The sequence below is a fragment of the Chlorocebus sabaeus genome, chromosome 17, assembly GCF_047675955.1.
Source record: "Chlorocebus sabaeus isolate Y175 chromosome 17, mChlSab1.0.hap1, whole genome shotgun sequence".
Lineage (NCBI taxonomy): Eukaryota > Metazoa > Chordata > Mammalia > Primates > Cercopithecidae > Chlorocebus > Chlorocebus sabaeus.
Genome location: NC_132920.1, coordinates 43695392 through 43710543, shown reverse-complemented (window position 1 = coordinate 43710543; position 15152 = coordinate 43695392). Strand labels below are relative to the sequence as shown.

General features: G+C 46.0%; 1 protein-coding gene and 1 non-coding gene across 17 annotated transcripts in view; both read right to left on the bottom strand.

Annotated features, from left to right (window-relative positions):
- TJAP1 (tight junction associated protein 1) overlaps nucleotides 1-9298 on the bottom strand; it is a 29198-nt gene extending 19900 nt beyond the window's left edge. For 6 of the 16 annotated variants that reach the window (XM_073006024.1, XM_007972466.3, XM_073006022.1 and 3 more), the window contains exons 1-2: nucleotides 9202-9298; nucleotides 8597-8744 (exon numbers count right to left, since the gene is read on the bottom strand). The gene's annotated coding sequence lies outside the window, so the exon portion shown is untranslated. Of the gene's footprint in view, nucleotides 1-8110; nucleotides 8171-8596; nucleotides 9096-9201 lie in introns of those variants that run through there. The other 10 variants (XM_073006027.1, XM_073006023.1, XM_073006020.1 and 7 more) reach the window with 5 other exon arrangements.
- A 3529-nt stretch (nucleotides 9299-12827) lies between these two features.
- LOC119626912 (U6 spliceosomal RNA) lies at nucleotides 12828-12934 on the bottom strand. The gene has a single exon (XR_005243090.1). It is a non-coding gene; the product is annotated as a U6 spliceosomal RNA (small nuclear RNA).
- Between the last annotated feature and the right edge of the window lie 2218 nt (nucleotides 12935-15152).

Here is a 15152-nt window from a genome sequence, read left to right as displayed (position 1 = left end):
GACAAGCCCGACCAAAATGGCGAAACCCTGTCTCTACTAAAAATACAAAAGTTAGCTGGGCGTGGTGGCACACACCTGTAGTCCCAGCTACTCGGGAGGCTGAGTGTTGCTTGAACCCAGGAGGCGGAGGTTGCAGCAAGCCAAGATCACACCACTGCACTCTACCCTGAGTGACACAGCGAGACTGTGTCTCAAAAACAAAAACAAAAACAAAACAAAACAAAAAAAAAACATAAAAGGCAAAAAGGGAGACAGCTGAAGCCAAGCACCTGGAAGATGATTTAACCACATGACTGAAATCCTGGAAAATAATTAGTAATGCTATTGCTAACACTATCACCTTTTGTTTATGCAGGACCTTCCTTCCTAAGGGTGCAAAAGGTTTTGCCAGGTAGATTCCATCTTCTTTAATCCCACCGAGGAAGGACTGGGTTGGGTCACACAGTAACCAACATTGCTCAGCACTTACTCTATAGTGCCTAAATGCTCGGCCTTCAGTAAAAAAACTCGCCCCTAAGAAGCTTCAGAGACAGAAGATCTTACTCCTAGTGGGGGAGAGACAGGTTAACAGTCACTTCCAGTACAGCGTGGTTGAGTGCTTTGAGAGCACACAAAGGCCCCTAGCTGGGACAAGGGTTGAAGGACCAGACAAGGCTGCCATCCAGAGAACTCAGACGTATCTTCCCTATCTGATTGTAAACTCGCACTGGAGTATCACCTGGCATTATACACTTAAGAGATCGAAACTTCTGGAAAGAAATTAATTTGGTGTTTGGTAGGAATTGGGGCCCTAAGGACTACCCCCATCAACTACACTAGAAACAAAAAAGCAAAGAATGGATCACGATGCAGCTATCAGCCCCATTTGTGGGAAGCATCCAAGTTAAGCCTGTTCTGTGGCACAAGAAGACCATCAAAGCCCTAAGAAAAGTAGGGCCAAGAAGTCTGGCTTCCTCAATGCCTGGATGTGTTCCATCAGTTTCACCCATTTTTCCGTCCATAAAATACTGGGAAACATGGATACTGAAACTCTCCACCCAGTCATCCACTGTGAGCAGCTTTCTGTCTATCCCCAGTCTTAATTACATTATGAATCCACCACCACCAACCTCACCAGGACTGGAGAAGGCCAGCATAACACGATCATCAAAGGAGTCATCACAAAATAAGAGATGGGGAGGCTGGGCATGGTGGCTCACACCTGTAATCCCAGCACTTTGGGAGGCCCAGGCATGTGGATCACCTGAGGTCAGAAATTCAAGACCAGCCTGGCCAACAAGGTAAAACCCCATCTTCACTAAAAATACAAAAAAATTAGTCAAGCACAGTGGCAGGCACCTGTAATCCCAGCTACTCAGGAGGCCGAGGCAGAAGAATTGCTTGAGCCCGGGAGGTGGAAGATGCAGTGAGCTGAGATCACGCCACTGCACTCTAGCCTGGATGACAGAGCAAGACTCTGTCTCGGGGAAAAAAAGAAAAAAACAAGAGATGGGGAGAAACACCAACAATCTTTGCACAGACTGCTCATTGATGATGTTCCTAATCTCATCTTTTATACTGCTTCATCACAAGAAAGGAGACTCAGTTTTACTCCCACCTCAAAATGCTCCTGACTACCAGGCAGAAATCAAAAGGCTTATTTTAGATTTAATAGAACAAAGCCTTTTCCTATTTGCAGAGCTCCAAAATGGGAAATTTGTTCATTCAACAAATATTTACCAAGTGTCCTTTATTTATTTATTTATTTATTTATTTATTTATTTATCTTTTGAGATGAAGTCTTGCTCTTGTGCCCCAGGCTGGAGTGCAATGGCGCGATCTCGGCTCACTGCAACCTCCACCTCCTGGGTTCAAACGATTCTCCTGCCTCAGCCTCCCAAGTAGCTGGGATTACAGGTGCCAACCACCACGCCCAGCTAATTTTTGTATTTTTAGTAGAGATGGTGTTTCACCATGTTGGCCATGCTGGTCTCGAACTCCTGACCTCAGGTGATCCACCTGCCTCGGCCTCCCAAAGTGCTCGGATTGACAGGCGTGAGCCACCGTGCCCAGCCCCAAGTGTCCTTTATATGCCAGGCACCATGATATAAGCTATGAACTCATTACTCCTGCAAAAAAGATATCACCCTTATTTTATTTTATTTTGTTTTGTTTTTAGTTTTTTTAGAGATTGGGTCTGGCTCTGTCACCCATTCCGGAGTGCAGTGGTACAATCATAGCTCACTGCAGCCTCAAACTCCTGGGTTCAAGTGATCCTCCCACCTCAGCCTCCTCCTGAGGGTTAGGACCACAGGCACAAGCCACCATACCCAGCTAAGTTTTGTATGTTTTTTGTAGAGACAGAATCTCATTATGTTGCACAGTCAGTCTGACTTCAAACTCTTGGCCTCAAGTGATCCTCCTGCCTCAGCCTTCCAAAGTGCTGGGATTTCAGGAGTAAGCTACTACACCCAGCCAACCTCATTTTAGAGACCAAGATGAGACCAAGAATCCTACTGGTTAAGGAACTTGCCTAAAGTTGCAAAGGTGGTGAGTGGCAGAATTAGGATTTAAACCAGGTCGGCCTAGCTCCACAATCAGATTCTTTCACACTATTCATTGCCATTCCCACAAACTCCTTTCCACCACATGCTCTGCAAAGTCCCCTGACTACAGGAGATCAGCCCAGTGAAAGAAACAGACAAGTAAACAGAGCCCTCACCAAACAACATGGTAAGTGCCAAAACAGAGGTTCAAAGAAATTGCTGCGGGGGGCCAAGAGGAGGAAAGAAAAGCAGGGGAGGCTTCTCACTGGAGGTGACAACAGAGCTGGGTCTTAGGGGATGGGCAGTTTTAGAGGCAGAGGTGAGCATTACGGACTGAGTGAAGTACACAGGCAAAGAAGATGAAGGTAAATGGATGCCCATGACAGGTTCAGGAGCAGTGAGAAATTTGGGAGCAATGAAGCACAGGACAGATGAGGTGGAGTGGCAGCAACTCAGGCTAATGGTCTAGGTCTGGACCCCAGTATAAGGAGCCTTTTGGCATGCTAAGCTAGACAGTGTGGGCTTTAACTTAAGTAAGGAAGAACCCATGGCATTTATAAGGGAAGACTTTTTTTTTTTTTTTGAAATGGAGTCTCGCTCTGTCACCCAGGCTGGAGTACAATTATGCGATCTTGGCTCACTGCAACCTGCACCTCCTGGGTTCAAGCAATTCTCCTGTCTCAGCCTGCAGAGTAGCTGGGATTACAGGCGTGCATCACCACGCCCGGCTAATTTTTGTATTTTTAGTAGAGTCAGGGTTTCACCACGTTCATCAGGCTGGTCTCGAACTCCTGACCTTGTGATCCACCCACCTCAGCCTCCCAAAGTGCTGGGATTACAGGCGTGAGCCACCACGCCCAGCCAGGAAGACTATTGTATAGGAAAATAATTTTGACAGCACCATAGAAGATAAGATTGGCATGAAATGAGACTGCTCACCACATTTTATTCATTCTACATGCACCATAACATCATAAAGCATCTATGGCCGGGCGCGGTGGCTCACGCCTATAATCCTAGCACTTTGGGAGGCCGAGATGGGCAGATCACGAGGTCAGGAGATCAAGACCATCCTGGCTAACACGGTGAAACCCCGTCTCTACTAAAAATACAAAAAAAAAAAATTAGCCGGGTGTGGTGGGCGCCTGTGGTCCCAGCTACACGGGAGGCTGAGGCAGGAGAATGACGTGAACCCGGGAGGCAGAACTTGCAGTGAGCTGAGATCCGGCCACTGCACTCCAGCCTGGGCAACAGAGCGAGACTCCGTTTCAAAAAAAAAAAAGGCACCTATTACGGCCCAGCACTGTCCTAAATGCTACAAACACAGTAGTGAATAAGACATAGTCTCTGTTCTCAGGGCACTTAGTCTTATGAGAATCAGACAAGTAAATAGGCAATTATAACAGCATAAGTATCAGACAGAAGCACAGAAGAAGGGCACTCAAGGTGGCAGGGGTGAGATCCTAAAGGAAGTGACATTTAAACTGAGATGTGAAGGACAAAAAGGAAGGCCGGCACCAGTGTATGCAAAGGTCTAGACGCTAGAATGAGGTCAGTTCAGAGAGCTATTTAAGAGGCTGAATCCAGGTGAGAAATGAAGTTTCCTTCACCCAGAGGTCGTTGGCATTCAAAATATGGTGGTGAGAAGGAAGTAAAGGGATTGGCTTCATAAATTCCTGAATAAGAGGCACTCTGAGAATCGATTTACACAACAAAGAAAACAGTAAAAAGGAAGAATCAGCTCAAAATACATCATCCTTCACCTTGCAGCTCCATAGTTTACTAAAATGTGACCCGCATCCAGAAAATTTGAGGACTTCTACCAAAGTACAAAGGTATAATCTTCAGAGATAACACGTTTCAGCATGCTGACTGCCACGCAATGCAAGATAAAGTACACTATCCTAAGATATATGGCTCCCGAGTTCATGGAGTGGGGAGTAATTCGTCTGACAGATACTGTCTGCTTCTCAAAATCACATGTGCCAAACAAATAGGAAAGGTCATCAGAGGGCCAGCGCAGAGTTCCCAGGGAAAGCCCAAGTCCCGAGCCCCCAATTCTCCTGAAATCTAATTAGATGACAGACACGCGCCTACTTCAATGGCAGGGTAGAGAGTCATTTGTTGAAGAAAAAGAAGGGCCCTGAGGGTGTGTTAAATAGACAGGACATGACTCAGAAGGAGGAGAGTGAGTCTTAAATACAGGGCAAAGGAAAGCTAGTCAATCAAAGCTTGGGCACACCTCTGCCTCAAGGCTACACTGGGCCTCCTGCCTGGCTAAAGGGAGAGACTGAGGACCGCTGCCAGGGCCTTCAAACAACACAGGCTTCTTCAGCAGCACATTTGTTTTCCATCTTCCCCTCTAGCTGAGGGGAGGGAGCTATTTAAAATGCTACTTTTTTTTTTTTTTTCTGTGTAGTTTGCTACTTCCTATTTTTACTATTTATTGTTTTAAATTTTATTAATTTTATTCAGGAAAGATATTAAGTTTTTTTGGGGGGGGGGAGTGATATCTTGCTTTTTAAAAAAAAAAATTATATCCAGACTATGAATCTAATATTTACTATGGCTAATCAACTGCTCATGTCAGTAATCAAAGTTAGAAATGAGCCTTATATGTACATCTACATTAATAAACACACACACCCCTTTAAGGTGTGCTCAGTGTAGATTCTAATGTCAGTCTGCCCACTCAACCCAGGCCCAAGGTCGCATCACATCACCAAGTTGAATCATGAAGACAGCCCAGATTTGGCTGACATGGCACAGAAGCTCCCTCCCCACAGCCCATGCACCAGTTACTAGTTCTGAGAGGAAAGAGGGTTGTGATGAAAAACTCAGCCCCTAAACATTTTTTTAAATAATCAAAAAAGTTTCTACTACAATATGGATATACATTTAACCATCTTGACAAACAAACATGAACCAGGATACAGTCAAACAAACAAGAGACACAAATTGCCACTAGGCATATTTAAGTTAACTTGATATCAACCTAAAGAAAAAAAAGCTCAACCGCTGAAGCTAGATTGCCTAGGTTCAAATCCCGGCTCTGTCACTTATTAGCTGGGTGATCTTAAGCAAATTACTTAACCACTCTGCCTCCATTTTCTCATCTGTAAGACAGGGATAATAAGTTATCTACTTCATATGATTATGAAAATTAAATTAATTGGCCAGGCACGATGGTTCATGCCTGTAATCCCAGCACTTTGGGAGGCAGAGGTGGGCAGATCACCTGAGGTCAGGAGTTCGACACCAGCATGACCAATGCGGTGAAAACCCCATCTCTACTAAAAATACAAAAATTAGCCAGACATGGTTGTGGGCACCTGTAATCCCAGCTACCTGGGAGGCTGAGGCAGGAGAATCACTTCAATCTGGGAGGCGGCAGTTGCAGTGAGGAGAGCACCATTGCACCCCAACGTGGGCGACAAGAACGAGACTTCGTCTCAAAAAAAAAAAGTCAAAAATTAAATCAGTTAATACATGAAAAGCCCTTACAACAATCCTAGGCACAGAATGTGCTCAATAAGCACCATTATTGTTATTATCATCATCATTACTCAACTGCAAAGATAATTGTATAGCCTCACAGCTTCAAACAAGAAATCACTGGCATTTTAACATCGCTTTAAATAGCCTAATGAGGATATTCTCACAACAAAAAAATCTGTATTATCCAAAAGCTCTGCTTCATCTCTTTAACATCAGGCTAGCAGCCCAAACCAATGTAGATGCTATACAGACAGCAGGTTCAACCATGAAGCAGAAATTAGTGCTGAGATCTGACTAGTATAACTAAAACATACTGTCAGGCACTGAGTAAGCATATTAATGTATTAACTAATTTACCCTCGAAACAACCCTATGCGATAGATACTCTTACTACCCACATTTGATTGATGAGAAAACTGAGGGCCGGGCGCGGTGGCTCAAGCCTGTAATCCCAGCACTTTGGGAGGCCGAGACGGGCGGATCACGAGGTCAGGAGATCGAGACCATCCTGGCTAACATGGTGAAACCCCGTCTCTACTAAAAATACAAAAAAAAAAAACTAGCCGGGCGAGGTGGCAGGCGCCTGTGGTCCCAGCTACTCGGGAGGCTGAGGCAGGAGAATGGCGTGAACCTGGGAGGCGGAGCTTGCAGTGAGCTGAGATCCGGCCACTGCACTCCAGTCTGGGCGACAGAGCGAGACTCCGTCTCAAAAAAAAAAAAAAAAAAAAAAAAAAAAAAAAAAAAAGAAAACTGAGGCATATAAAGCTATGCAATTAATAAAGCTCACAGAGCTACAAATGGCAAAGTCAGTGCCTTTTTTGTTGTTGTTGTTGTTGGAGTGGAGTCTCGCTCTGTCTTCTGGCTGGAGTGCAGTGGTGCAATCTCAGCTCACTGCAACCTCCACCGCTCGGGTTCAAGCGATTCTTCTGCCTCAGCCTCCTGAGTAGCTGGGACTACAGACGCACACCACCACACCCAGCTAATTTTTGTATTTTTAGCAGAGATGGGGTTTCACCTTTTTGGCCAGGATGGTCTCGATCTCTTGACCCCGTGATCCGCCTGCCTCAGACTCCCAAAATGCTAAAATTACAGGAGTGAGCCACTGCACCCGGCCAGTGCTTTCTGTTTTTGTTGTTTCTTGGAGACTGCATCTCTTACGTTGCCCAGGCTGGAGTACAATGGGTATTCACAGGTGCCATCATAGTGCACTGCAGTCTCAAACTCCTGGCCTCAAATGCTCCTCCCAGCTCAGTCTCCCAAGTAGCTAGGACTACAGGTATGTGCCACCATGCCAGGCTCAGAGTCAGTGCTATGAACCGTTATGTGTGTTCACCACACTACCCTTGGGTGACTACAATTATAATTTTCAAGGGGGCACAAATTGTCCTCAGGAAAAGGAGGTTCTCAACCGTCAGAAATGGAGTCACAGCTACATATCATCAGTTCTTCAGATACCTAAAGGTACTGAAGCTGACCTAGTAACAGCGACTTGGGTTGTTCTGTCTGGAGTAAGCCTTTGGTTGGGGGTATAAGTAGAGAGCAGACAGCTAATGAAGAGTGCTAGATCAAACCAGACCTCCCAGTCCACCCTGAAGCAATGCTGATCCTGAAGCAGGCTTCAGTAAGAAGGCTACTCCCAACTCTGGCTAGGGCATAACACTCACCAAAGGAAGTGAAGGCCACATTCACTGTGTTCTCTGGCTCCAGTCCCCTTCCTTTCCCTCCAACACCAAATCCACTACCTCTCAGGCCATGCTTAGTTTGGCTAGGGAAACTGATTTTTTCAAAAGTGGTCTGATGGGAAGATTACAGAGGAGAGAAAAAAACTACCAGAAAAGAGCAAGTTCCATGATCCTTTCTTTCCATCACCACACTTGTCCAACTGTAAAGCAGCTCTCAAATATTAGGGATCTCAAGGATAGGGAGTGAGGTGCTAAACATTACCAGAGCTTTACATCAGTCTGCTTGATCTCTTACCAGAAACTGATCTACATTTTTTCTCCATAATCCCAACCTGCCTTTCCCTCACCTCTGATACCCCCACCAAAATCCACATCCCCAGAGGAACACTAATGAGCCCTTCTTACCAAAAGAGCAAAAGTAGACACGAAGCGAGAATGAATTCAGGAGTTGGTGACAGCAAGTACCTAAATGGTCAGTGAACGCGATCAGAATTTGTTTTCTCATGACTCCCCACCATCTGTCACCCACAAATCTCCACTTCCAGGCAGGACTCCAAAGTGAAAATGTGATGGGGAAATTGAAGCAGAAACAATGAGCATGTAGGAAACTGCTTGTGACAGGGATGTGTTAAAATCCTTCAGCCTGGTCTCTAGGCCTCTGTCCAGGTTTGCTTGCATAGGTGAAGGCACACAAGGCTTAATTCTACACCAACTCTCAAAAGTCAGCCTGCAATCTACGCCAAACACTAACTTAAGGACCTCAGACAAAGAACAACCTCTATAGAAGAGAGCCCTTCTCAGACCAAATGATTCTTGGCATCACTCTAAGCCCATGCATCCTCCTCCCAGGGAGCATGCCAGCCAGAAACCTGTCACTGGAAGCCACCTTACCCGCTCTGGGGCTGGGCTGGGGCAAGTCGCTATCTCTTCTTCTTTCCAAGTAGGCAATGTAATTTCTTCCAGTCCCTGGGGCACCTGAATCTTCTGCTGAAATTGGGGCAGATGCTGCTACAGGAGCTGTGGAAAGGCTGATCTAAGCCTAGAAGAGTGTCATTTGACTGGCTTTAGTTCCCTCCTTAGCAGATCTGCCTGGCATCCTCCAGATCTCTCTTCCTCACTATCCCACTCTACTAGAAAGATCCCTTTCCCCTCTGGCCGGTCAGATACAGTCGGGCCTCTATCCCACGCTCCAGGCTTCTTTATTCGCGGCTACAGAAATTCTCCTCCAACTTGTGACTCTGCTTCTCCACGACCCGCACAACACCTACTTCGGGCTGCCCCACCCCAAATCTCCCTCCCCTAGGGCTGCCACTGAACCCTAGGGCCCCGGTCCGCCCCAACTCCTTTTTTCCTCTCCGCCTCGGACCTTACTCCATTCCATATCCTCTTTTCAACCCTGGAGCCAGTACCCCCTTCGCCCCTACTACAGACTAGGGCCCCCGCAATCCCCCCCAACTCTGGCTTCCCCGCCCGACTACTCCAACCCCACAACAAACTTTCCGCCGCTGCCAGCTGCGTTCAGGTCGCCATCTTGCCGCGGGGCAGGCCGGGTAGTGGCCAGGGCCGCGGGAATCCCCACGCACTTGGCGTCCTGCGTCATCGGAGGCGGGGCCACGGGGGCAGGGCCTGGGGTTGGGGAAGTGGCACACTACGTGATGGCGAAAGATGGGGCTCTCTTGAAAGCAGGGATTGGAGGCTTGGCCGCAGAAGGAAGGACGTATCAGGAGCCGGGCAATAGCAGGAAGTGGGGAAAGACTCTAATACTGAAAGAAAGGAAGGAAAAAAAAAGAATAGGGGAACACAGCTCAAAGATACAGTGGGGCCGGGCGCGGTGGCTCAGGCCTGTAATCCCAGCACTTTGGGAGGCCGAGGCGGGCAGATCACGAGGTCAGAAGATTGAGACCATCCTGGCTAACACGGTGAAACCCCGTCTCTACTAAAAAAATACAAAAAATTAGCCGGGCGTGGTGGCGGGCTCCTGTAGTCACAGCTACTCGGGAGGCTGAGGCGGGCGTGAACCCGGGAGGCGGAGCTTGCAGTGAGCAGAAATGTGCCACAGAGCGAGACTCCGTCTCAAAAAAAAAAAAAAAAAAAAAAAAAAAAAAAAAAAAAAAAAGATACAGTGGGAGAGAGAATAGTGCTACTGCTTCCCCGTAATCCAAAGAATAAAACCAGCTTTTCAGTTTGGCATTCAAACATCTGCATGATCCAGCCTCTTCCACCTTCATCAGCCTCATTTTTTGCCTCTCCTGGGGACTTCAGATTCCCAAATTGTCCTTTGTTTTCAGGACATCGGACCTTAAGATGTCTAATCTCTCTCCTCCTCCCTTGCATCATCAATTCCTCCTACTGCTTCAGATCGTCAGTTCAAATGCCACCTCCTGCAGAAAGCCTTCCCTTTAGTGCTCCTTTTGCTGGGCATCACTAGCAACTTGTACATAGCTTTATTGTAGCTGTCCTGTGCAGTGTAATTATTTATTTACATGTTATATTACTTTCGCCCTGATGCTTCTTCAGGGCAAAAACTATGTTTGATTTCATCTTCATACTCCCTAGCAGGTGCTTGGTACACAGTAATTGCCTAATGAATAAATGGCATGTTTTCCTCCAATGCACTAAGCATATTTCTGCCTCAGGGTCTCTTAAGTTTGCTGTTCCCCATACCTGGAATGTTCTTCCTCCAAATATTGACTCTCATTTGTGTCTTTGCTCAAGTGTCATCACTTTAGAGAAGCCTTCCTTGGCCACTCAATCTAAATCAGCATCCCTATTCTCCTTTACCCTGCTTTAATGTTTTCATTCATAGTACTTATCATTATCTGACATTATATTAAATATTTATTTGTTTATTGACTGTCTCCCCACTACAAAGCAAACTCCAGAGGTCTGGGATATTTTCTTGTTCATCACAGCATCCCCAGTGTCTAAAACAATGCCTGGCGTGGTAGGTATTCAATAAATTTTTTAATTCTGTTTGTTTAATTAATTAATTTTTTTTTGAGACAGGGTCTCAATCTGTTGCTGATGCTAGAGTGTAGTGGCACAATCTCGGCTCACTGCAACCTCTGCCTCCCGGGTTCAAGTGATTCTCCCACCTCAGTTTCCTGTGTAGCTGGGATTACAGGCGCATGCCACCACACCCAGCTAACTTTTTGTATTTTTAGTAGAGATGGGGGTTCTACCATGTTGGCCAGGCTGGTCTTGAACTCCTGAGCTCAAGTGATCTGCCTGCCTCGGCCTTCCAAAGTGCTGAGATTACAGGCATGAGCCACTGTGCCCAGCCAATAAATATTTATTGAATGAATAAATGGTATGTAGGTAAGTGATTGACAGATTTTGGAATATACTGGTGGAGAAGAAGGGTTGAAAATACTATAAAATAAGAAAATACATAGGTGGAAGTTACATGACCTTAAGGCTCCACTTAGCCCTAATCAGGAATAGTAGCAAAGACAAGCCCCAGACTCAGCGAAGGGGAGAGCGAGATGAGAATCAGGTGGAATTCTGGAGCTGGGTCCTCAGGCAGCACAGCCATCCTAGGAAAGTCCCAGGGCACCAAGCAGGGCACTTAGAGGAAATGAGGCAGGCTGGAGGCCAGGAGTCTCCTCAGACCTAAAGACCTCATCCACCCCGAGCCCAGGCCTCTCTTGGCCAGATGGTTCCGGAGAAGCATCTGTCCCTCCATAAATTATCCAGGGCTCCCTCCAGCCTATCCTCTCTGGTGACAGCCGGAACAATTGTCCAGGAATTCCATCTGCTCCCCTGTCCCTCTCCCCTCCACAGCTCATCAACATTTCAGAGCAGCAAGGTATCCCATTTCCCTGGGCCTAGGGATGGAGCTGGGTCTGCCCCTTGGTGAAGCTGATCTCAAGTACCAACCCCCCATCAACGCACACACACAAAAACCTCAGCAGAGGCTCCCAGATCCCCAGAGGGAGAGGTCAGCCATTTTTATTTCCCATCCCATCCATGCCTTTCTATCCTATACATCTTTTTAAAAATTAATTTAATAAAATTACTCTAAATAAACCAACCTGGCCAACATAGTGAAACCCCTTCTCTACCAAAAACACAAAAATTAGTTGGGCATGGTGGCACGCACCTGTAGTCCCAGCTACTCAGGAGGCTGAGGCAAGAGAATTGCTCGAACCCAGGAGGGGAGGTTGTGGTGAGCCAAGATCGTGCCACTGTGCTCCAGCCTGGGTGACAGAGCAAGACTCCATCTCAAAAACATATATATATATGAGACTTCTGCTGTTTACCAAAAGGTATGTGACTGAAGGAAGAAATGTAAGAGGCTGGTTTGCTTTTCTAAATAGGTATAATTCCTAGATATCGTTTCAGCCTTTCTAGAAATTGTTTTGGGGTTCACAAGGGGAGAAAGGTTGTTGTACTTTCAATTATAGATTTGAAAAGCAATTCAAGTTTATATTCTGAAACAAAGGAAGTATCAGTTAACATAAACATACCTTTGAAAAGCATGGGAATCACAGTCCTCTAGAGTTTTTAATTATTATTATTATTATTTTTTAAGATGGAGTTTCACTCTTGTTGCCCAGGCTGGAGTGCAATGGCATGATCTCGACTCATTGCAACCTCCACCTCCTGGGTTCAAGTGATTCTCCTGCCTCAGGCTCCCAAGTACCTGAGATTACAGGTGCCCACAACCACGCCCAGATAGTTTTTATATTTTAGTAGAGACAGGTTTTCACCATGTTGGTCAGGCTGGTCTGAAACTCCTGACCTCAGGTGATCTACCTGCCTCAGCCTCTCAAAGTGCCGGGATTACAGGCATGAGCCACCACGCCCGGCCTGTTATTATTACTATTATTTGAAACAGAATCTCGCTCTGTCATCCAGGCTGGAGTGCAGTGGCGCATTCTCGGCTCATTGCAACCTCCACGTCCCAGGTTCAAGCAATTCTCTGCCTCAGCCTCCCGAGTAGCTGGGATTACAGGTGCCCACCACCATGCCCAGCTAATTTTTGTATTTTTAGTAGAGATGGGGTTTCACCATCTTGACCAGGCTGGTCTTGAACTCCTGACCTTGTGATCCACCTGCCTCAGCCTCCCAAAATGCTGGGATTACAGGCGTGAGCCACCATGCCCGGCCTATTATTATTTTTAATATGGAAGGCTTTACAAATTCATGTGTCATCCTTGCAAAGGGGCCATGCTAATCTTCCCTGAATCATTCCAGTTTTAGTATATGTGCTGCCAAAGCAAGCACAAGTTTTCAACTTTTAACATGTGAAAGATAAAGTTATCTTCATTGTAGCAAGGCTGGTTTACTTCATCATTCCCCCCTCTGTGGATGGACAAACTCACTTGTATACCTAAATATTTCTTAGACCACAATTACATAGTTGTTCACTATCTCTGTGAGAGAACCATGAGGAAAGTGGTAAAAATTAGGGGTCCCTTCTAGCTTTCAGGGTCTTAAGAAATAGCTGCAAGTTGCAGAAGAGTCAGTCTCACTTCATTTTGATGACAATTTTCATATGTTTGGTGTCTATAGGGCTGCAGGTATGCAGGGCCCACTGCACAAACATGGTCAAGCATTTCTCAAGGCATAATCCACCTGGGTCCAAGGCAGTCCTTTCTGATGATTTAATTTATGTGAATTAGTCACCCTGCTGGGACAGACATGCTTGGTGTGGAGTCCGGGGTTGGCATGACACACTCTACATAGGCAAAAGGGGTCTTGGAATAGAAGCAGTGGACAAAGATAGCAATTTGAGCTTCAGGTATTGAAGGAAATTGCTGGGAAAGAGGAGTCGAAACCTTACTGGGCTCAGCCCCACAGTCGTGTGACCTGTTCATTATGACAGCTAGAAAGGCCTTAGGCCATATGCAGTCTTTTTGGTTGCCACTGATATTATCTACTAACAATGTGAAGCCATGAGGCTAACTATGTTCCTATTTGTGACTCTGATTTTGTGATGCTGAACCGTGTATACATGGTTGTGATAACAATGATTTCGAAGCTTCAAGAGGTGATAACTTAATCTACTTCCCTGGGTTTAAGTTATACACATTTCCTAATTCTTCAGTCTATTTTTTTTTTTTTTTTTTTTTTTTTGAGACGTACTCTCGCTCTGCCACCCAGGCTGGAGTGCAGTGGCCGGATCTCAGCTCACTGAAAGTTCCGCCTCCTGGGTTTACACCATTCTCCTGCCTCAGCCTCCCAAGTAGCTGGGACTACAGGCGTCCGCCACGTCGCCCGGCTAGTTTTTTGTATTTTTTAGTAGAGACAGGGTTTCACCGTGTTAGCCAGGATGGTCTCGATCTCCTGTCGTGATCTGCCCGTCTCGGCCTCCCAAAGTGCTGGGATTACAGGCTTGAGCCACCGTGCCCGGCCTCTTCAGTCTATTAATAGAAGTCCACAGCTGCCAACTTGGTGGGTAAGCTTTTATTAGATGTAATGACTTTTTCCTAACTTGGGATGTTGAATTTTATGGAAGTGTAAGAAATGTAATTTTAAAGACCTTGAAACTTGGTGAGAACTTGAATTCTTCATATTATTAAAACCATTTGGCCAGACACGGTGGTTCACGCCTGTAATCCCAGCACTTTAGGAGGCCGAGGCGGGCAGATCACCTGAGGTCAGGAGTTCAAGACCAGCCTGACCAAAATGGAGAACCCCGTCTCTACTAAAAATACAAAAAAATTTGCTGGGCATGGTGGTACATGCCTGTAATCTCAGCTACTCAGGAGGCTGAGGCAGGAGAATCGCTTGAACCCGGGAGGAAGAGGTTGCAGTGAGCCGAGATCACACCATTGTACTCCAGCCTGGGCAACAAGAGCGAAACTCCATCTCAAAAAAAAAAAAAAAAAATGTCTCAAAACATACTTAAAGTAGGAACTCAAATAAATATGTGTACACCTGTGTTCATAGCAACATCATTTTACAATAGCCAAAAGGTAGAAACAACACAAATGTTCATTGATGGATTAATGGATAAACAAAATGTAGCAAATACATACAATGGAATATTATTCAGCCTTGAAAAGGAAGGAATTCTGACACAGGCTACAACATGGATAAACCTTGAGGATACCACACAAAGTGAAATAAGCCAGTCACAAAAAGACAAATACTGAATGATTCCACTTATTTTAGGTACCTAGAGCAGTCAAATTCATAGAGATAGAAAATAGAATGGTAGTCCGGGTGCTGCGACTCACGCCTGTAAGCCCAGCACTTTGGGAGGTCAAGGTGGGCAGATCACAAGGTGAGAAGTTCGAGACCAGCCTGGTCAACATGGCAAAACCCTGTCTCTACTAAAAATTCAAAAACTAGCCAGGTGTGTTGGCAGATGCCTGTAATCCCAGCTACTTGGGAGGCTGAGGCAGAGAATTGCTTGAACCTGGGAGGTGGAGGTTGCAGTGAGCCGAGATCACACCACTGCCCTCCAGACTGGGTGACAGAATGAGACTCTGTCTCA